This window comes from Dendrobates tinctorius, unplaced genomic scaffold (genome assembly GCF_039654945.1).
Source record: "Dendrobates tinctorius isolate UK_male_01 unplaced genomic scaffold, ASM3965494v1 ptg000071l, whole genome shotgun sequence".
NCBI lineage: Eukaryota > Metazoa > Chordata > Amphibia > Anura > Dendrobatidae > Dendrobates > Dendrobates tinctorius.
The window spans coordinates 5595559-5619727 of NW_027361739.1; the positions used below are offsets into that span (position 1 = coordinate 5595559).

The following is a 24169-nucleotide window of genomic DNA, read 5'->3' on the forward strand; positions in this document are numbered from 1 at the left end:
GTCCAGACAGAATCTCTTCTATAATTTCCGGTAGATTGTGGACGTCACCGGTTTCCTGTTGGCCTGTAGGGTAGATATGACCTGATCTGATAAGCCTTTTGCCTTCAGGATGTCCCTTTCAGGATCCACGCCGAGAGGGGGAGTTTTGCTGGATTCGGATGGCGGATCGGGCCCTGGTGGATGACGTCTTTCTTCCGAGGTAATTCGACTGGGTTTTCCACTGCCATGGCTCCTAGTAGGGGAAACCAGCTTCTCCTTGGCCAGTATGGAACGACCATTATCATCTTTGCACGGTCCTCGCAGATCTTCCTGAGTACTGCCGGTATGAGCGCCAGTGGTCGGAACGCGTAAGAGAGGGGTTCTTCCCAGGCCTAGCTCAGGGCATCTACGCCTTCCGGGTGGTCTGCCAGGTTCAGGGAGTAGAATCTGGAGACATTTGAGTTCCTTCGGCTTGCAAACAGGTCTATACTGGGGGTGCCCCCAACGATGACACAGTTAACAGAAAATCTCCTTGTCCAGTTCCCACTCTGTCGGGCAGACCTGCTGTCTGCTTAGGTAATCCGCTACCATGTTCTGGGAACCTTGTAGGTGGATTGCCATTACTGAGAGGACTGTTACTTCTGCCCAGGCGAATATTCTTCCTGCTAATTGGTGCCTGGGGCCTCCCTAGTGCTTCAGGAATGACACCGCTGTTACGTTGTTGGATAATATTCGGACATGTCGATTCTTCAGGACCGACCGGTTCCGCCGCAGGGCCTCCCAGACAGCATAGAGTTCCCTGAAGTTGTAGGATCTGCTTCTGATGTCTACTGGCCATCTCTTCTGGAAGATCTTACCTTTTACATGGGCTCCCCATCCCCACGAACTGGCGTCCGTGGTGACTACCACATATGGAGAAGTTGTCCATAGTACGCCCACCTGGAGGTTTCTGGGCTGTGTCCACCACCATAGTGACTTTTTCACCAGTCCTGGCAGCCTTGTGGGTCTGTCAAGTGAAGCCTGACGTCTGTCCCATCTTGCGAGGATCTCCCTTTGCAATGGTCTCGAATGGAACTAGGCCCATCTGATGCACGGAATGCAAGCGGTCATCAGGCCCAGGACCTCCATTGCCCCTCTTATGGAGGAGCGATGCTTCAACAGGTCTCCGACTCTGTCCTGAATAGTCTTCTGCTTTTCTTTTGGTAGCAAGGATATTCTGTCCCCTGAGTCTAGGAGAACTCCGAGGAAGACCTTTCTGGACTCTGGTATGAGGTCTGACTTGTGCCAGTTGATCACCCAGCCGAGGAACTCCATTACTGTAATTGCTCGGTTCCTGTCTCGAATGAGCATTTCTTTGGATCCTGCCACCAGGAGGAAATTGTCTAAGTATGGTATGATCACGGCACCCTGACCTCTCAGGTAGGCCACTACTTCCGCCACAGCTTTGTGAAGATTCGGGGGGCCGAAGCCAGCCCGAATGGAAGGCATTGGAACTGGAAGTGGCAGGTCCGAGTTGGTAATTTGGCCGCGAATCTTAACAGAGTCTGGGATGAAGGATGGATAGGGACCTGATAGAAAGCACTCTTCAGGTCGAGGGTGCACATGACCGCGTCCCTGTCTATTAGATGTATTGTGGACCGAATTGATTCCATCCGGAACCTCTTGTACCTGACCCAGGCATTTAGAGGTTTTAAGTTTATAATAGTTCGGGCCTCGCCGGATGGTTTTGCAATAGAGAACAGGGAAGAGTAGTGTCCCTTTCCCCTTTCTGTCAGAGGAACCGGTACTATAACCTCTGAACTGATCATTTCCTGTAGGTCCATCCACATGGCGGAGTCCGCTGGGACTACGGTAGGGGCAATATATCTGTCGGGGGGAGGGGAGTAAAGCTCTATGCTGTAACCCTCCACAATGGTTCTGAGGACCCACTGATTGTGGGTAACTCGGGACCAATTCACTGCGAAGTGGTGGAGTCTCCCCCCGATACCTATGGCGTCATTGCCTTCTAGATCTGGAGGTTGACGCAAAAAGGGAGCTTTTGCTTCTCCCACCCTGGCTGTGGGAGCTCCTGTAGGAGCCTCTGTTGGGCCTAGCTTGGCTGCTAAAATCGGCCTGTCTCCTAGAGAAGGGGCCTCTCTGAAAGGACTGAGGCCGCTTAGGTTTTTCTTCTGGGAACCCTTTATTTTTGTCGGACACTAGCTCTAAAATGTCATCTAGAGCAGGACCGAACACCCTTAGGCCTGAGAAGGGAATGGAGCATAACCTCGCCTTAGAAGCGTTATCCCCTGACCAGGATTTAAGCCAGACAGGGAGCTGTTTCTGGCTGCGAACCTTCTTGATTCGGCTGATGTAACCGACAGGAACGCCGTGGCCGATTATATGAGTGGAAGGGATGCCAGGATCTCGTTGGTTAGGTGTTCCTCCAACTGCCCTATCCACAGAAACATAGACCTGGCCACTGAGGTGGCTGCTATGTTAGCCCTAATGAGGGCCGCCAAAGTCTCCCATGTCCATTTTAATAGAACATCCTCCTTCCTGTCCATCGGGTCCCGGAAACTTGAGGAGTCCTCGAACGGGATGGCGGTTTTCTTGATGACCTTGGCTACCGGAACATCGATTTTGGGGACTTCTTCCCATGCTCGTGTTTCCTCGGGGTCAAAAGGCAGACGCCTTTTAAAGTCCCGGGATAGTACAAGCTGACGTTTTGCCTCTTTCCACTCCTCATGGACCATTGTCTTAATGTGTTCACTTACGGGGAACACCGTCTGTCTCCGGGCCACCAGACCTCCGAACATCAAGTCCTGTCTGGATTGCGGGTTAGGAACTTCCTCGATCTGCATAGTGTTCCTGACCGCCTGGACTAACTCGTCAGTGTCCTCCAGCCTGAACAGGAATTTCCTGCCTAGATCCTGTCTTTCCGCCAGGATCTCTCCTTCCTCCTCCGGATCCGAGTCCCGGTAGTCTGACTCCTCAATCGAGCTTGCTTCGGAAACTGGGTCTGCCTCCCACCTCGGATGCTTGCGGCTCGGCCCTGGACTGGGGGACTGCTGTCATGCGAGGCTGGAACTTCCTCCCGTATCAAGGATCTCATCTCAGAGAGGAGGGATGGCTGTTTGTCTCTTATGACCCTTGATGTGCAGGGTCCACAGAGGGTTTTGCTATGGGTGTCTGGCAGCTTTACCCTGAATACAGGGCATCGGACCGACTTGGAAGTGGCCTTGGCAGGGTCCTTAGTCACTGACGGGGGGCTGCTGGGGTTCCCTTATCCTATCAACATAAGATGGGGTATCCATTTCAGTCGTCCTGGGCTGCGGGGATGGGTGTGGGGTGGGTGATCTGCGCCAGATGCACTTACCCCACCATTCGCCAGAGCCTCTGTGTCCATCCTGCAGCGATCTGTGCTTCCAGAGAGACGGTCAGCCCCTGGAGCGTGCGCTGCGATTCAGACCGGTGTGTGACATCACCGGCAGTGACGCGCGTGCTCTCGCGATAGGCCGGGTCCTGTCGCATCCACTTCTTCCCGGACTCTAACCCCTCCTGCGCCTCTGACGGCGCTTTCCTCGTGACGCTGGCGCCTGCCCGGCCAGCTGCCTGCGGAGGACCGACCTTCGCCTGCCATGGCGGCCACCTACTGCAGCCGAGAGTCTCCCACCGGGAGGAGCGGCTCCCTCCAGGAGTGTCGTCCTGCTCCTGGCTTTTGGGGCAGGGGACTCCCCCACCAGGAAGTTTTGGCCCCAGCGTCTTGACAGGGGGAAGGTTTGGACTGGCCGCCCGATCCCCCTGGGCCCTCCGGTAAGCTCTGCAGCTCCTCTCGCGTGTCCCTCCATGCAAGGACAGGAAAAACACTGAGGGAAATGGGGTGGGACGGGACTTTTTAACCTCTCATGTGCTTTCCTGTCCCTGTAAGGAGGAGGAGGACGTCCTCCGTGGTGCTGTCAGGTGGGTGTCCTGGAAAATAAAGATTCAACAGCCACAAGACGGATTTCGATTTCATCAACCAAAGCATCATTGTAATCAGTATAATGGCGCCGACCTGACACTTTCTGTAGGTTACTGTGCACAATCCTACTGACAGGTTCCCTTTAAATCTATAAAATAGTCTGGAGATCACGTTGATCTTGTATGTACCAACAATGACCCAGAACTCATTGTCTGTGATTTTTTTTTTCACTGTCTGCAGATTTTTTCCCCCCAATTTCCTGGTGTAGGCTTCCATAGTTTATCCTTTCAGTTGCACCTGCTCATTGAGGCAAACAGCCAAAGGCCAAAAAGAGTGACCCTAGTACAAGGCTGATTTTTGGGAGTGGCAGACTGGGCAAATGCTCAGGATCTCTGGGAGGCCCCTCAGTGTACAAAACCGAGGAGACTAAACTAAAAACCCATATTATTTATCAGTTATTTGGGGATTAAATTGGATTTCTCTGTTTGCTCCATATGACAGTATTAGGGCATTTGCACACAATGTCTTTTTCAGGAGGGCTAGTTTTTCCTTGCCCCATTTCCCCAGTTTTTCCCATTTCCTTGCCCCATTTCCCTAGAGCTTTTTTTTACATTTTTAAACCCTTCACTTTTTTTTTCTTGCACCAATATTTTTTGTACAAATTTATGGTACATACAATCTTTTCATTGATTCACACAGTGTAATTTGTTCCCTTAAGCTTTTAGAGCTATGACACATTTAAAAAAATAAATAAATGTAGCATGTTAATTCATCCCGCATCAAAAAACATCCGGTGGTCTTCTGGGTGTCTTTTGACTACTTGTATTGTAAAGCACAGAGCATCTTCTGAGCGAGAAACGAAAGAAGAATGTCAAAAAGCTCTCAGGAAATTACGGTACTAAAAAAAGGATACAGCAGATGTCTCAGGAAAAAAGATGCTGGCACTGCCTTAAAAACTTTTGTCTTGAAAAACTTGATTGGTCCGCCCGCCTCAAAAAGACTTTGTGTGCACATTCTCTTGAGTCAGCATATCACTTGATTTTCTCACAGTTTTTCTTGCATCCATTAAGCAACTAATTAAATTCATGCATTTTATGAGTCTCAAAATGAAATACAAAATGCTAAAAAAAATGGCCAGCTGTCTTTATGGCGTGTTTTGAAAGCTTTCCCATTTGCTTCTTTTGTAAAGTAGGCGGTTCATAGTGGAAAATGCCTGAAGAATTTCCAGGTCACGGCTTTTAAAAGATTTGCGCTTTGAAAACCTGAAGCTAGTAAAAAATTTTTTTAAAAAATCAAAATTCTGAACGTAAGAACAGCAAAGCAGTTTTCAATTGAAATGAATATGAAGAGTGTTTTAAGCATTATTGAGCATTTTTTTTCAGGTGTTTTTTTGGAGTGGGAAAAAAACTCTGAATGCATATATCCCTAAGACTTTTCAGCATTCTCATTATCATCACAGACAGGCTTACAATGTAAAATAACACCTCAATGAACAGTAGATAAAGAAGATCCACCATCCACAAAAGGTTATGTCACAGCTCACCACCTCTCCCTCCCTTTAAAATGACCTTTGCTCAGATAGGAATATGCTCATTACATAATTCCGTAGAGTCTAATATTATCCTTAAGTTCCATTTACATGGTATAATGGTATAATTATCCTGGGAACACTCGTCTTACAATAATCGCACAGTCTAAACGGGCTGCTGATTACCCGATGAGCGAGCAAAACACTTGGTCATCAGGTAAAGTGATAGTTTGTGCTGTCGTTCTTGGTAACACCTTATCCGAGCACATTCTCTCATCACTAATAATGATCCACAGCAGATTGTTCTGTGCACATCTGAAGCGGAGTTGGCCTGTGTGAACAGGCTATTAAACCACCTCCAATTGGCAAAGCAAAAATCGCAAGATTTTTTTTTTAATAAAGATTTTATCTGAAATATAAAATATATATTATCAACTTTTTTTAAGAAAAAGTAAAAAAAAAAAAAAATTATATATATATATATATTCCTGATTAATGCAATCGGTCATTTTCCCATGACACATTACAAAATAAGTCGAGTACAAAGGCTTTTCTTTTCATTGTTTTTGTGCAATTTTAGCTTTTTTTGCTTTCCTTTCTCGCAAAGAAAAAAAAATATAGCCTGCTCTGGACATAATATGCCGAAAATGTTTATTAACCAAAATGGTTTGGTTCGCTTGACTTTCTTAGAATAATTAAAAAAACATAGAAAAAAATAGCAGAGGTTCTAGAAGTTTTTATGCAATTGCTAAAATCATTTACAATGGGACACTTTCACTGCAACATGTTGTCGATCTTAGCAGGAAGATCAGTATGTTCTAGATCATGACATGTAAATCTAATATATAAAGCTCAAAGTGTGTATGTATGTATGTACAGTATGTATGTATGTATGTGTGTATGTGTATGTCCGGGATTGGCATCCGCACCGTCGCAGCTACAGCCACAAAATTTGGCACAGTCACACGTCTGGACCCCGAGAGCGTTCTAGGCTATGTTGTGAGGAGAAATTTTAACCCCGCGCATTCCAATTCACCAATTTTGCCCCTGTCTACATAATGGGGAAAAAGTGTGTGCGTGTCAAGCCCCGCCGCTCATTATGATGTCATAATGGTTGACTATGGGATGGAGGATGTGTGATGGGTATATGGGCACGGGACTATGGGATGGCGGATAAGTATATGGGCACGGGACTATGGGATGGCGGATATGTATGATGGGTGCATGGGACTATGGGATGGCGGATATGTATGATGGGTATATGGGCACGGGACTATGGGATGGAGGATGTGTGATGGGTATATGGGCACTGGACTATGGGATGGAGGATATGTATTATGGGTATATGGGCACGGGACTATGGGATGGTGGATATGTATGATGGGTATATGGGCATGGGACTATGGGATGGAGGATATGTATGATGGGTATATGGGCATGGGACTATGAGATGGAGGATATGTATGATGGGTATATGGGCATGGGACTATGAGATGAAGGATGTGTGATGGGTATATGGGCACTCGACTATGGGATGGCGAATATGTAGGATGGGTATATGGGCATGGGACTATGGGATGAAGGATGTGTGATGGGTATATGGGCATGAGACTATGGGATGGAGGATGTGTGATGGGTATATGGGCACTCGACTATGGGATGGAGGATATGTATGATGGGTATATGGGCACGGGCCTATGGGATCGTGGATATGTATGATGGGTATATGGGCACGGGACTATGGGATGGAGGATAATTATAATTTGCTATAACTAACCACAGTTAGTTACTATGCCCGGGCAGCGCCGGGCTCTTCAGCTAGTTGAGAAATAAAGTGCAAAGTAAATATGCAAAAATATTCCAAAGCTTAAATAAATAAATTAAAAAAAATAGAGAATCTATCCACTTTCCAAGCGCATTTTTTCTTTCAATTATTCAGTGACGTTCCTCTGTTATTTCACATTTTGCATCGGTTTTCCAAAATTGTGGCAAAAGTGCACACAGCCATAACGTGTATGCAGCCAATCGTCACTGCCGTAATCAAATTGTGCAAAGACAGACCAGACAAGGGGAAATGTGATACATAGTTGTCAATTTAAAGAGCCCTATACTTTGATATAAAAAGAATCCCCAGGGGTCCTATGCATAATATACAATTGGGAAACTAAATAAACAGAGCCATAATTCCAAAAGTGTCAAGAGAGTCTTTAAAGGAAAACTCCAGGCAAAACATAATCTCAGTGTTATGTGCTGCCCCACTTACACATACCAAAGCTCGCAAAATCAACAGACAGCCCTGGCACACCAGCCTGACCAAAGAACTGAGGCGAGCTTCCAGGGCTGCTGAGCGCAGATGGAAAAGATCCCACTCCAACGAGCACTTCATCGCATTCAAACAGTCTCTCACTACTTTCAAGACCACACTCGCCACAGCTAAACAAACCTACTTCTCATCGCTCATATCCGCCCTGTCTCACAACCCTAAACAGTTATTCAACACCTTCAATTCTCTCCTCCGTCCCCCAGCACCTCCTCCCTCCCCACTCATCTCAGCTGAAGACTTTGCCTCATTTTTCAAGCAGAAGATTGATAACATCAGAGACAGTTTTGGTCAACAACCCCCAGAGCCCCTCCTCCCGACTTCCCAGCCCTCCACCTCCAAAACCAACTTCTCCACCATTACAGAAGATCGACTCTCCACTCTACTCTCAAGATCACATCTCACCACTTGTGCACTTGACCCGATCCCTTCCCACTTCATCCCAAACCTCACCACAGTCTTCATCCCAACCCTAACCCATCTCTTCAACCTATCACTAACAACTGGTGTTTTCCCCTCAAGCTTTAAACATGCCTCAATCACACCTATCCTCAAAAAGCCCTCTCTTGACCCATCCTCTGTATCTAGCTATCGCCCTATATCACTTCTCCCCTATGCCTCCAAGCTACTGGAACAACACGTCTACCTTGAACTGTCCTCCCATCTCTCTTCTTGCTCCCTCTTCGACCGCTTATAATCTGGCTTCCGGTGACACCACTCCACCGAAACTGCCCTTACTAAGGTCACCAATGACCTCTTAACCGCCAAGAGCAAGCGACACTACTCTGTCCTCCTCCTCCTGGACCTGTTGGCTGCCTTTGACACAGTGGACCATTCCCTACTATTACAGAACCTCTCATCCCTTGGCATCACAGACTTGGCCTTGTCTTGGATCTCATCATACCTAACAGACCGGACATTCAGCGTCTCCCACTCACACACCACCTCCTCACCTTGCCCCCTATCTGTCGGAGTCCCACAAGGTTCAGTCCTAGGACCCCTGCTCTTCTCCATTTACACCTTTGGCCTGGGACAGCTTATAGAATCTCATGGCTTTCAGTATCATCTCTATGCTGATGACACACAGATCTACATCTCTGGACCAGATATCACCTCCCTGCTAACCAGAATCCCTCAATGTCTGTCCACTATTTCATCCTTCTTCTCTACCAGATTTCTGAAACTTAACATGGACAAAACAGAATTCATCATCTTTCCCCCATCTCACGTGACCCCCCCAACGAACCTATCCATTACAGTAAATGGCTGCCCACTCTCCCCAGTCCCACAAGCTCGCTGCCTCGGGGTAATCCTTGATGCTGATCTCTCCTTCAAACCACATATCCAAGCCCTTTCCACTTCCTGCCGACTTCAAATCAAAAATATTTCACGAATCCGTTCATTCCTCAACCAAGAATCTGCAAAAACCCTAGTCCATGCCCTCATTATCTCTTGCCTTGACTACTGCAACCTCCTGCTCAGTGGCCTCCCCTCGAACACTCTCGCACCCCTCCAATCTATTCTAAACTCCGCTGCCCGACTAATACACCTGTCCCCCCGCTATTCCCCAGCTTCTCCCCTCTGTCAATCCCTTCACTGGCTCCCCATTGCCCAGAGACTCCAGTACAAAACCCTAACCATGACATACAAAGCCATCCACAACCTGTCTCCTCCATACATCTGTGACCTTGTCTCCCGGTACTTTCCTGCACGCAACCTCCGATCCTCACAAGATCTCCTTCTCTACTCCCCTCTTATCTACTCTTCCCACAATCGCATACAAGATTTCTCTCGCGCATCACCCCTACTCTGGAACTCTCTACCACAACATATCAGACTCTCACCTACCATCGAAACCTTCAAAAAGAGCCTGAAGACCCACCTCTTCCGACAAGCCTATAACCTGCAGTAACCACCGATCGACCAAACCGCTGCATGACCAGCTCTACCCTCGCCTACTGTATTTTCACCCATCCCTTGTAGATTGTGAGCCTTCGCGGGCAGGGTCCTCTCTCCTCCTGTACCAGTTATGACTTGTATTGTTCAACATTATTGTACTTGTTTTTATGTATACCCCTCCCTACATGTAAAGCGCCATGGAATAAATGGCGCTATAACAATAAATAATAATAATAATAATAATAATAATAATAATGCAGAGAGAATTACCAAAATATGGGAAAGGTAAAATTGAAGTTGTTGCGAATACAACTAACTGGATGCCAATTTTTATTTTTTAAAGTCTCTGCAAAAGAATAACGGCCACCTAATTGGTTGTGATACATTACTTTCCTTAAGTCTTGCACCAGATTTGATGAATCTGCAGCGGCACATTTTATTTTTTGGATTGTTATTTTAAGGTCATATTTAGGGATGAGCAAACCCGTAAAAGTCTGGGTTCTGGTACCCGACCGGAACTTTAGTCCAAAGTTCGATTCGAATACCAGGACTATACCCGAACTTTAATCAGAACCCGAACCCCACTGAAAACAATGGAGACCCGAAGTTTGGATCTGGTAAAGGAAAATCTCTCTCCGTGTTTGGAGTTCAGCACCGCACTTTAAAGCTTAGGTTCGCTCTTCTCTGGTCATAAATTACCACTTGAATCAATCACTGTGTTTTATCAATCCATTATAGGGCACCACTACAGCTCTATAAGTTCTATATTGAGACAGAGGTTTTCTGTACGGAATTCAGATTTCGCCATCAGAAAAAAAAAGTAAGAATTCTCCATAGAATATTGTATTCCTGATATACAGTCGTATGAACCTAGTCTAAAAAAAAAAAAAAAAAAAAAAAAAAAAAAAAATCGCCCAATTTTCATCCAGAAAAAAAAAAAAAGTATTTCTCATTTGTATGGCATCTGGTTTTATACCGCAAATTAGCCATGAAAATTGGACACTATGCAGGTGTTCGGTATGGGATCCGATTTTTTTGTTTTGTGCTCCCATAGGCGAGTCTCAATCTAACATATGGAAGAGAATGGTGCATGCTGCCATTTTTTCAAATGGATATTTGGTCCTCTGAACAACACAATGGAATAACATTAGTCCGAGTGCTAAGTCAGTTTTTTCCCCAATGACAGATCTTGGGCCAAAAATACGATCATGAGAACGTACCCGAATATGGTGGAATTTAGAGGCACCATATGCGGGCACATGGATTACGTATCAATAGCATGTCTCTGAATCCAATGACTCAAAAGATTCTAAAAATCAATGAATATGAAGTTTTAGGAAAAATGGTTATTCTTTGGTCAAAATTTTTATTATTCTGATTATTCTTTTGCCACTTATTATATTTTTTAAAAAATCATCCTACAGGTCTGTCAAGCTGTACATATATTGCAGTTTGTGTCCGTAGATCATGCCCGGATATATACATAATAAACCAATGTCTGGAAAATTAGGTGAAGTTGTTTACTATGACAGTCCCAGCCCCTCCCAACTTGACGACTACTTTCTTGCCATAAATCAAGTCCTGTCTCTTTAATGTCAAAATCTTGGCCCGAGGATGGAAGTTCTGTTACGTATTTTCCATGCCCATCTTGTTACCAGATTTCTCCTTGTAAGATTCTCCTACAAAGACCATGCTTCATGTTTAATCTTCTCTACGTCTGCAAAATTTTTCAGATGATCTATAGGAACAGCCTCGCAGACAGGAAATAACTGGACCAACTCAATTGGCCAAAAAACTCATACATAGAAAACTATGCTGTTAGCAACATAAACTGACAAAAAGTCTATACCTACTCCTTCCATAACCAAGAAGCTTAAACTACAATATAGAAACCATTACCACATTTTCCACATATGCCTGATCCTGAAAAGTAGTTTTTATAAGGCTACGTTCCTACGATGAGATTTTGGTGAGTTTTTGATGAAAAAGATTTTCTGCACCCATTAAGTAGAATAAGTAAAAAACTCACCAAAAAAATCATCGTCAGAATGTAGCCTAATGAGATACTCTTGCTTGGTTTAGTGGACTCCTGACATGGTTCATTAAAGAACTTTAAAGCCAAAAAAGCAAATTTACTATGGGTGCTATGTAAAAAAAAAACCAAAAAAAAAAAAAAACTGGAAGAGTTTTTTTTATTCTATCTACCTAAGAGATCACATACCATATCCATTTGCTAACCACCGTTATGCAAGAAGAAACCTAAAAAAGAATATTGGTGCCACAACTATATTTCCATTTTTGCTGATTTTCTCACCAATTTGCCTCATACATGAGCACTCAGTATATGTTTACCTCATTTGAATAAAGGGTATGGGGTCTGAACTGGGTTAATTTTGCAACATAAAATTATAGAAAACATTTTTTTTTTTCAAAAATCGCCTCTGGCTGAGAGTGAGGGACAAAGGACAACATAGATAAATGGAGAAAATGGGATTTACCTTGTCAGATGGACATAAGAAATCTCCAAGAGAGAAGTTTTGTGGCACAGACTATTCCCAAGTGTGTGAGTGTCGGCCAGAGAGTCCTCGCAGGACAGCTGCAGCTGATGTCAGATGATCACGCCTGAAATCTGAGCATCTAACAAACTCTTCAGGTAAAACTTGCCTCTCTCGGGTTTCCGACATTAATTCCCTACTTGGCCAATGATATGACATGCAACTATGAGCCGAGTGGACAATGTTGCTGTTTGTTCCCATAATACTATGCTGAATCCTCTGGACATGCAAACCAGGCTTTCTAAAACAAGATGGGCACAGGGCACTCCTACAGAAGTGGAGAATATAAAGTTAATTGGGAAGTCGGATTCTAAAGCCACGTTCACACACTCAGTATTTGGTCAGTATTTTATATCAGTATTTGTAAGCCAAAACCAGGAGAGGAACAATCAGAGGAAAAGTATAATGGAAACATGTGACCACTTCTGTATTTATCACCCACTCCTGGTTTTAGCCTACAGTGGCGTGTGAATGTATTCACTCCCTTGCCATTTTTTACCTCACAACTAGAGTTGAGCGAATTTTTCAAAATTCTGTTTTGATTACGATCGGCGGCGAATATTGTTTTTGCAATATTCGCCAAACACAGCCGAACGTCATTGGAGTCGATAGGAGTAGAAATGAACAAAAATGTTCAGAACCGATCATCAAACATAAACTCGGCACAAATAGTGTACCAATATGGCATGAATAAGGCAAATTCAGATTTGGCGACCGATTCCGAACATATTTGCTCAACTCCAATCATAACTTGGAATTTCACAGGTTTTATTTTAAAGGTTTGCATCAGTACATACTGAATGTGTGAATGTGTCCTAGTTTTACTTTACTGGAGTCATAGAAAAACAACACTGACACAGAATTTGGATGCTTCGCCTTTTTAGCAGTTGTGGGTCCATCTACCAGCAGAAGCAAACAAGTGTCTGCTGACATGAGCAAGATGGGGAAGAAGAGTGGTCATATATGAAAAAAACTAAGGTTACATTCCCACAATGAGTTTTTGGTGAGTTTTTTTATGCTGTATATTTTTGAAAAAATGCAAGTAATCTATTTTACTTAGCCAATTCCCGACTACCCACTGTGGATAAACGTTGGCACTTGCTGGGCTTTGTGCAGTGCTGGCGTTTCTCTACGGTTGGCAGTCTTTGCAAGCGCTCAGGACCCTCAGGTGCAGAGTGGTAGCTCTGACAGGTGACATTATCGGGACCTGATTGGCTCAGGTCCCAATGATATTAACCCTTTGCTCAGGGGCGTAACTACCACAGTCGCAGCAGTCGCTACTGCGACCGGACCCAGGGGGAGTCAGGGGCCCGGCAGGCATATCTCCCAACTGTCCCGATTCTCGCGGGACAGTCCCATTTTTGATCCCCCTATTGCGCACACAGGACCTGTGATGAGGTCACAGGAGGGGAGGAGTCATGGGTCACATGATCAGGGGCCTCGGTGTCAGCAGGACTCTGCTGTGCTGGTTGCCATGGTGCTGGATGAGGGTAATTTTATATGTGGGGTCAGGAGGGGTTTACAGGGTGGATGTAGCAGAGCTGTGTGTGTACAATTTTGGAAGGAGCGGAGCCGTGTGTGCATGAGGTGGACGGAGGGGAGCCGTGTGTGTACGAGGTAGACGGAGCGGAGCTGTGTTTGTACGAGGTGTACGGAGCCGCGTGTGTACAGAGCGGAGCCGCGTGTGTACGAGGTGTACGGAGCGGAGCCACGCGTGTATGAGGTGTACGGAGCGGAGATGTACGAGTATTTTGGCATGGGGGGCCCCATTTGAAAAGACGCACCAGGACCCATAACTCTGTAGTTATGCAACTGCCTTTGCTATCTTCTAGATACCACAATCGCATTGTTTTTGTATTAAAAATGTAATTATTTTTTCTTCACTGCCCAATGGTATAACATTCTGTGACACACCTATGGTGTCAATATGATAACTGCACCCCTGGATAAATTGATTGAGAGATGTAGTTTGCCAAATGGGGTCACTTATGGGGGTTTCTGCTGTTCTGGAACCCCATGGGTTTTGCCAATGTGACATGGCACCCTCAAACCAGGAAAATTTGCACTGTAACATGGCGCTCCTTTCCTTCTAACCTTTGCACTGTGCCTCAAAAGTAGTTTTCAACTATGATGTTGTAATGAGTGATTCACTACAAAAATTTAAGAAGGGACTGGATGCCTTTCTTGAAAAGTATAATATTACAGGGTATATACACTAGTCTCCTTAATATTGCGTTGATCCAGGGAGCTAGTCTGATTGCCGTATGTGGAGTCGGGAAGGAATTTTTTTCCCCAATGTGAAGCTTACTGTTGCCACATGGGTTTTTTTTGCCTTCCTCTGGATCAACATGTTAGGGCAAGTTAGGATAGGATATGGGTTGAACTAGATGGACTCAAAGTCTCCCTTCAACCTTAATAACTATGTTACTATGTTACTATGTTACTTATGGGGTATTGATATACTCAGAGGAAATTGCGTGACAAATTGTACTGTTCGTTTTCTCCTATTACCCCTTTTGAAAATTGCAAACTTGGGGTCAAAGCAACATTTTAGTGGAAAAAATATTATAATATTTACGGTAATTTACACAGCCCAATGTTATACAAGTTTGTTAATCGCATGAGGGTTAAAAATACTCACTAATTCCCTAGATCATTTGCTTGAGAGAAGTAGTTTACAAAATGGGATCAACTTGTTAAGGTTTCTCCAATTTTGGCATGTCTGAGTGTCTCCTGCAACCTATTTCAGACAAAATAGCGCTCATTCCCTTTCAAGCCCTGCCGTGCTCCCTAGTAGTCATTTTCCATCAAATATGGGGTATCGGCATACTCAGGAAAAATTTGCCGTTTAGAAGAAGAGAAGAGATGGACTACATAGAGTAAATACAAATAGAATAGATAGATACAGGGCCAGCGTTAGGGGCAGGCAGACCAGGCAGCTGCCTAGGGCCTTGCTCCTCCAGGGAATGGCACTGTACTTTGTGTTGGGGGGAGCTGCACTGTACTGTGTGTTGGGAGCTGCACTGTACTTTCTGTTGGGGGAGCTGCACTGTACTGTGTGTAGGGGTAGCTGCACTATACTGTGTGTGTGGAGGAGAGCTGCACTCTACTATGTGTGGGGGCTGCATTATATTGTGTGTGGGGGAGCTGCAGTATACTGTTTGTGGGGGAGCTGCACTATACTGTGTGTGGGGGGAGCTGCACTAAACAGTGTGTTTGTGGGGGAACTGCACTATACTGTGTGTGGAGGAAGCTGCACTATACTGTGTGTGGGTGCTGCATTATACTGTATGGGGGGAGATGCATTATGCTGGGTGTGGAGAGGGGCTGAATTATACTGTGTGTGGGGGAACTGCACTATACTGTGAGTGGGGGGGCTGCATTATACTGTGTGTGAGTGGGGGGCTGCATTATACTGTGTGTGAGGGCTGCATTATACTGTGTGTGGGGGCTGCATTATACTGCATGTGTGTGAGGAAGGGCTGCATTATGCTGTCTGTGGTAGGGGGGAACTGCACTATATAGTACTGTAAGTGGGGGGCTGCATTATACTGTTTGTATGGGGGCTGCATTATACTGTGTGTGGGGGCTACTGTATTATCTGAGGAGGTTGCAGTATACTCTGAGGGGGCTGCAGTATACTCTATCAAGGACCATGGGGAGTGCATTATACTATATGTACTATATGGGACCTGCATTATACTGTATCGAGGACTATCTGCCCATCATTCTTCCTCAGTAGGTGTACAAGCGTCGAACGACTTCATTATTGTCGATCATGCTCGATTTAACAGCCTGAACTCTGCACCTGTAAATACAACCAAAATGTCTGTGTGAAGTGGAATATGCAAGCATTTAGGGGCCCCACTTTAAACTTTTGCCCAGGGCCTCGCTTTCTCTAAAACTAGCCCTGCTGTGTATGTGTGTAGGGGGGAGCTACACTATACTGTGTGTGGGGGAGTTGTACTTACTGTGTGTGGTGGGAGCTGAACTATACTGTGTGTGGAGGGGAGATGCACTATACAGTGTATGGGGGAGCTGCACTATACTCTGTGTGTGGGGAAATGCATTACACTGTGTGTGGAGAGGGACTGCATTATACTATGGGTGGGGGAACTGCACTATACTGTGAGTGGGGCGCTGCATTATACTATGTGTGTGTGAGAGGGGGTCTGCATCATACTGTATGTGAGTGGGAGGGCTGCATTATACTGCATGTGTGTGTGGGGAGGGGCTGCATTATATTGTGTGCGGGAGGGGGAACTGCACTATACTGTTAGTGGAGGGCTGCATTATACTGTGTGTGTGGGGGGCTGCAGTTTACTCTGAGGGGGGCTGCAGTATAATCTGAGGGGGGCTGCAGTATACTGTGAGGGGGCTGCAGTATACTCTGAGGGGGGCTGCAGTATACTCTATCAAGAACCAAGGGGAGTGCATTATGCTATATGTACTACATAGGACCTGCATTATACTGTATCAAGGACTTTCTGTGCCCATCATTCTTCCTCAGTTAGTGTAAAGAAACTTGGGAACAAGCGTTGAACGACTTCATCATTGTATACCACGCTCTATTTAACAGCCTGAACTTTGCACTTGTAAATACAACCAAAATGTTTGTGTAATGTGGCATATGTGAGCATTTGGGGCCCCACTTTAAACTTTTGTCCAGGGCCCCACTTTCTCTAAAACCAGCCCTGGATAGATATATAGATGTCAGTGACAATTACAATTAGTACAGTGTGTGCAGCTTACTGTACATGTAGTTAATTATTAAAAGATTATTTTTCTGAAAAAAATGGCGTGGGTTCCTGCACAATTTTTGTAACCAGCAGAGGGTAAGTCTATGGCTGGGGGCCAATGTTTATCGCCTGGGAAGGGGGGTAATACCCATGGAGCTTTCCAGGCTATTAATATCAGCTCACAACTGTATACTTTGCATTTACTGGCTATTACTGGCTATTAAAATGGGGACCCTAAAAAAATGACGTTAAGTCCCCCTATAATTAATAACCAGCAAAGGCTTTGCAGGCAGCTGCGGGTTGATATTGATAGCCTAGGAAGGGGCCATGGATACCTGCCCTCCCAGACTAAAAACATCAGCTCTCAGCCACCCCAGAAAAGACATATCTCTAAGATGCACCAATTCTGGCATTTAGCCTTGCTCTACCCACTTTCCCTGTAGTTTTTGGCAAGTGGGGTGATAGTTGGAGGGGGGTTGATGTCACCTTTGTATTGTCAGGTGACATTATGCCCCGAGGTTAGCAATGGAAACGCGTCAATAAGACGCCCCCATTAGTAACCCCATAGTCACATTGTAAGAAACCACAGGCACCCAGAAAAAAGTCCTTTAATTGAAAGAATTACACAAACTCCTTTAATATTCTTAATTAAAATATGCTTATGACCTCGCCCATTCCCTTGATGCCCTCGTCATCTGCAAAAGAGGTAAAAATAAACAAACAACAATATTCCTCACCTTTCCGCAGAGATGCTTTTAATCCATTTGTCCCACAACGGGTCTAGTTCTGTTATTTCTAGATGGCAGGCTGCATGGCTGCATGATGTGACCATGTAGCCTGTCATCCAGTAGACACTGAGCACTGTGTACTCAGTGTTTGCCTGTGAACTGCTATTCCCTGTCTGAGGGCACCGCAAGTGTGAGAAAGTTCTCCTGCTCACGGTGCCTTCTGACAGGTCCTGAGAGTTTACAGCCATACATTCTTCTATCTATCTACAGTCATATGTTAAAGTTTGGGCACCCCTATTAATGTTAACCTTTATTCTTTATAACAATTTTGGTTTTTGCAACAGCTATTTCAGTTTCATATATCTAATAACTGATGGACTCAGTTATATTTCTAGATTCAAATGAGGTTTATTGTACTAACAGAAAATGTGCAATCTGCATTTAAACAAAATTTGACCGGTGCAAAAGTATGAGCACCCTTATCATTTTCTTGATTTGAACACTCCTAACTACTTTTTACTGACTTCCTGAAGCACTAAATTGGTTTTGTAACCTCATTGAGCTTTGAACTTCATAGTCAGGTGTATCAAATCATGAGAAAAGGTATTTAAGGTGGCCACTTGCAAGTAGTTCTCCTATTTGATTCTCCTATGAAGAGTGGCATCATGGGTTCCTCAAAACAACTCTCAAATGATCTGAAAACAAAGATTCTTCAACATAGCTTTTCAGGGGAAGGATACAAAATGTTGTCTCAGAGATTTAACCTGTCAGTTTCCACTGTGAGGAACATAGTAAGGAAATGGAAGAACACAGGTACAGTTCTTGCTAAGCCCAGAAGTGGCAGGCCAAGAAAAATATCAGAAAGGCAGAGAAGAAGAATGGTGAGAACAGTCAAGGACAATCCACAGACCACCTCCAAAGATCTGCAGCATCATCTTGCTGCAGATGGTGTCACTGTGCATCGGTCAACAATACAGCGCACTTTGCACAAGGAGAAGCTGTATGGGAGAGTGATGCGAAAGAAGCCGTTTCTGCAAGCACGCCACAAACAGAGTCGCCTGAAGTATGCAAAAGCACATTTGGACAAGCCAGTTACATTTTGGAAGAAGGTCCTGTGGACTGATGAAACAAAGATTGAGTTGTTTGGTCATACAAAAAGGTGTTATGCATGGAGGCTAAAAAACACAGCAATCCAAGAAAAACATTTGCTACCCACAGTAAAATTTGGTGGAGGTTCCATCATGGTTTGGGGCTGTGTGGCCAATGCCGGCACCGGGAATCTTGTTAAAGTTGAGGGTCGCAAGGATTCAACTCAGTATCAGCAGATTCTTGACAATAATATGCAAGAATCAGTGACGAAGTTGAAGTTACGCAGGGGATGGATATTTCAGCAAGACAATGATCCAAAACACTGCTCCAAATCTACTCAGGCATTCATGCAGAGGAACAATTACAATGTTCTGGAATAGCCATCCCAGTCCCCAGACCTGAATATCATTGAACATCTGTGGGATGATTTGAAGTGGGCTGTCCATGCTCGGTGACCATCAAACTTAACTGAACTGGAATTGTTTTGTAAACAGGAATGGTCACAAATACCTTCATCCAGGATCCAGGAACTCATTAATAGCTAAAGGAAGTGACTAGAGGCTGTTATTTTTGCAAAAGGAGGATCTACGAAATATTAATGTCACTTTTATGTTGAGGTGCCCATACTTTTGCACCGGTCAAATTTTGTTTAAATGCAGATTGCACATTTTCTGTTAGTACAATAAACCTCATTTGAATCCAGAAATATAACTGAGTCCATCAATTATTAGATATATGAAACTAAAATAGCTGTTGCAAAAACCAAAATTGTTATAAAGAAAAAAGGTTAACATTAATAGGGGTGCCCAAACTTTAACATATGACTGTATATATGTAATATATAGCTCTGGAAAAAATTAAGAGGCCACATCAAATACTTGTCATGGGCAGCCCATTCTCCAGACCTGAACCCCAGGGGTTAATGGCACCTTTCGATTATAAGGTGCCATTAAGCCCGGATTAGTAATGGAGAGGTGTCAAGACATCTATCCATTACTAATCCTACAGTAAAGAAAGGGTTAAATAAACACAATCACACAATAAGAATAAATTATTTTAATGAAAAAATACAACACACACATTTTTATTATCTTTATTATACTGGAAATTCCTTAGCGAAGCCCTTGTTCTTCTGAAAAAAAGTTGAAAATAATAATACAAATCTATACATTACCTGTCCAGCGCTCAGTCACGTCCCAGGGCGTAAATCCATCTCTGGGGTTAATATATTTACATTGGGAGCGCTGCTAACACAGCCGCTCCCAACTGTAACTGACTGGGGAATGAATGGGAGCAGCTGGCGCATGCTCAGTAACTAGTGGTGACGTCACCGCTAGTTACTGAATCTGGCTCTGCTCCATTCATTCCCCAGTCGGTTACAGTTGGGAGAGGCTGTGTTAGCAGCGCTCAGGTTGTAAATGTATTAACCCCCCAGATGGATTTACGCCGTGGGACGTGACCGAGCGCTGGACAGGTAATGTATACAGTTGTGGCCAAAAGTATTGACACCCCTGCAATTCTGTCAGGTAATACTCCGTTTCTTCCTGAAAATGATTGCAAACACAAATTCTTTAGTATTATTATCTTCATTTAATTTGTCTTAAATGAAAAACACAAAAGAGAATGAAGCAAAATATTGATCATTTCACACAAAACTCCAAAAATGGGCCAGACAAAAGTATTGGCACCCTCAGCCTAATACTTGGTTGCACAACCTTTAGCCAAATTAACTGCGACCTACCGCTTCCGGTAACCATCAATGAGTTTCTTACAATGCTCTGCTGGAATTTTAGACCATTCTTCTGTGGTAAACTGCTCCAGGTCCCTGATGTTTGAAGGGTGCCTTCTCCAAACTGCCATTTTTAGATCTCTCCACAGGTGTTCTATGGGATTCAGGTCTGGACTCATTGCTGGCCACCTTAGAAGTCTCCAGTGCTTTCTCTCAAACCATTTTCTAATGCTTTTTGAAGTGTGTTTTGGGTCATTGTCCTGCTGGAAGACCCATGACCTCTGAGGGAGACCCAGCTTTCTCACACTGGGCCCTACATTATGCTGCAAAATTTGTTGGTAGTCTTCTGACTTCATAATGCCATGCACACGGTCAAGCAGTCCAGTGCCAGAGGCAGCAAAGCAACCCCAAAACATCAGGGACCCTCCGCCATGTTTGACAGTAGGGACCGTGTTCTTTTCTTTGAATGCCTCTTTTTTTCTCCTGTAAACTCTATGTTGATGCCTTTGCCCAAAAAGCTCTACTTTTGTCTCATCTGACCAGAGAACATTCTTCCAAAACGTTTTAGGTTTTTTCAGGTAAGTTTTGGCAAACTCCAGCCTGGCTTTTTTATGTCTCGGGGTAAGAAGTGGGGTCTTCCTGGGTCTCCTACCATACAGTCTCTTTTCATTCAGACGCCGACGGATAGTACGGGTTGACACTGTTGTACCCTCGTACTGCAGGGCAGCTTGAACTTGTTTGGATGTTAGTCGAGGTTCTTTATCCAACATCCGCACAATCTTGCGTTGAAATCTCATGTCAATTTTTCTTTTCCATCCACATCTAGGGAGGTTAGCCACAGTGCCATGGGCTTTAAACTTCTTGATGACACTGCGCACGGTAGACACAGGAACATTCAGGTCTTTGGAGATGGACTTGTAGCCTTGAGATTGCTCATGCTTCCTCACAATTTGGTTTCTCAAGTCCTCAGACAGTTCTTTGGTCTTCTTTCTTTTCTCCATGCTCAATGTGGTACACACAAGGACAAAGGACAGAGGTTGAGTCAACTTTAATCCATGTCAATTGGCTGCAAGTGTGATTTAGTTATTGCCAACACCTGTTAGGTGCCACAGGTAAGTTACAGGTGCTGTTAATTACACAAATTAGAGAAGCATCACATGATTTTTCGAACAGTGTCAATACTTTTGTCCACCCTCTGTTTTATGTTTGGTGTGGAATTATATCCAATTTGGCTTTAGGACAATTCTTTTTGTGTTTTTTCATTTAAGACAAATTAAATGAAGATAATAATACCAAAGAATTTGTGTTTGCAATCATTTTCAGGAAGAAACTGAGTATTATCTGACAGAATTGCAGGGGTGTCAATACCTTTGGCCACAACTAGTGTTGAGCAATACCACCCGATATTGAAAAATATCAGATCGGATTGGATCGGCCGATCTAAAAAAAATATTGGGTATCGCCGATTCCGATCCCGGAAGTCCCATTCAAGTCAATGGAACAGAAATATCGGAATTGAAAAAAACCCTTTCTTTCCTTGTAAGTTAATTCTACATGAAGAAAAAACAAAAAAACTGAACTGAAGTAGAATTGAATGACATGCATGATGTAAAAGCATGTTCACATTGGCCATAAAAGCAAGCAAAACCAAAGGAAAAAAAAAACAATGTATGCATATACCCTTATAAAAATAAATAAGTAAAAAAGCAAGTGCATTAAATAACATAGGGTACTTAGTAAACACTATTTTGATCAAAAAAGTATAAAGCTGTCCCACCACGACAAGGTGTACCCATTTGAGACAGTAACTACACTAACGGTTAAAACCTACCTAGTGTGAATAGTAGCAGAGTCTCTGGGTCCCAAACGGACACCCAGCTTCAGAGGGACTAAATAAACTACACAGCTCAGTAGAATGGAGGCCACACCCTATTTGTACTGAATACAAAAATGCTGAAGAAAAAACAAAAAAACTGAACTGAAGTAGAATTGAATGACATGCATGATGTAAAAGCATGTTCACATTGGCCATAAAAGCAAGCAAAACCAAAGGAAAAAAAAAACCAATGTATGCATATACCCTTATAAAAATAAATAAGTAAATAACATAGGGTTCTTAGTAAACACTATTTTGATCAAAAAAGTATAAAGCTGTCCCACCACGACAAGGTGTACCCATTTCTACTTCAGTTCAGTTTTTTTGTTTTTTCTTCAGCATTTTTGTATTCAGTACAAATAGGGTGTGGCCTCCATTCTACTGAGCTGTGTAGTTTATTTAGTCCCTCTGAAGCTGGGTGTCCGTTTGGGACCCAGAGACTCTGCTACTATTCACACTAGGTAGGTTTTAACCGTTAGTGTAGTTACTGTCTCAAATGGGTACACCTTGTCGTGGTGGGACAGCTTTATACTTTTTTGATCAAAATAGTGTTTACTAAGTACCCTATGTTATTTAATGCACTTGCTTTTTTACTTATTTATTTTTATAAGGGTATATGCATACATTGTTTTTTTTTTTCCTTTGGTTTTGCTTGCTTTTATGGCCAATGTGAACATGCTTTTACATCATGCATGTCATTCAATTCTACTTCAGTTCAGTTTTTTTGTTTTTTCTTCAGCATTTTTGTATTCAGTACAAATAGGGTGTGGCCTCCATTCTACTGAGCTGTGTAGTTTATTTAGTCCCTCTGAAGCTGGGTGTCCGTTTGGGACCCAGAGACTCTGCTACTATTCACACTAGGTAGGTTTTAACCGTTAGTGTAGTTACTGTCGCAAATGGATACACCTTGTCGTGGTGGGACAGCTTTATACTTTTTTGATCAAAATAGTGTTTACTAAGTACCCTATGTTATTTAATGCACTTGCTTTTTTACTTATTTATTTTTATAAGGGTATATGCATACATTGTTTTTTTTTTTCCTTTGGTTTTGCTTGCTTTTATGGCCAATGTGAACATGCTTTTACATCATGCATGTCATTCAATTCTACTTCAGTTCAGTTTTTTTGTTTTTTCTTCAGCATTTTTGTATTCAGTACAAATAGGGTGTGGCCTCCATTCTACTGAGCTGTGTAGTTTATTTAGTCCCTCTGAAGCTGGGTGTCCGTTTGGGACCCAGAGACTCTGCTACTATTCACACTAGGTAGGTTTTAACCGTTAGTGTAGTCACTGTCTCAAATGGGTACACCTTGTCGTGGTGGGACAGCTTTATACTTTTTTGATCAAAATAGTGTTTACTAGGTACCCTATGTTATTTAATGCACTTGCTTTTTTACTTATTTATTTTTATAAGGGTATATGCATACATTGTTTTTTTTTTTTCCTTTGGTTTTGCTTGCTTTTATGGCCAATGTGAACATGCTTTTACATCATGCATGTCATTCAATTCTACTTCAGTTCAGTTTTTTTGTTTTTTCTTCAGAATTTTTGTATTCAGTACAAATAGGGTGTGGCCTCCATTCTACTGAGCTGTGTAGTTTATTTAGTCCCTCTGAAGCTGGGTGTCCGTTTGGGACCCAGAGACTCTGCTACTATTCACACTAGGTAGGTTTTAACCGTTAGTGTAGTTACTGTCTCAAATGGGTACACCTTGTCGTGGTGGGACAGCTTTATACTTTTTTGATCAAAATAGTGTTTACTAAGTACCCTATGTTATTTAATGCACTTGC

At 43.7% G+C, this 24169-nt stretch overlaps 1 protein-coding gene and 1 long non-coding RNA gene across 2 annotated transcripts in view; one reads left to right on the forward strand and one right to left on the reverse strand.

Annotated features, from left to right (window-relative positions):
- Positions 1 to 12301, reverse strand: part of SCN4A (sodium voltage-gated channel alpha subunit 4) — a 177115-nt gene extending 164814 nt beyond the window's left edge. Inside the window, exon 1 of the mRNA XM_073582357.1 lies at positions 12165 to 12301. The gene's annotated coding sequence lies outside the window, so the exon portion shown is untranslated. The remainder of the gene's footprint in view (positions 1 to 12164) is intronic.
- Positions 12183 to 24169, forward strand: part of LOC141096016 (uncharacterized) — a 101005-nt gene continuing 89018 nt past the window's right edge. Inside the window, exons 1-2 of the long non-coding RNA XR_012233552.1 lie at positions 12183 to 12319; positions 13106 to 13224. This is a non-coding gene — a long non-coding RNA (uncharacterized lncRNA). The remainder of the gene's footprint in view (positions 12320 to 13105; positions 13225 to 24169) is intronic.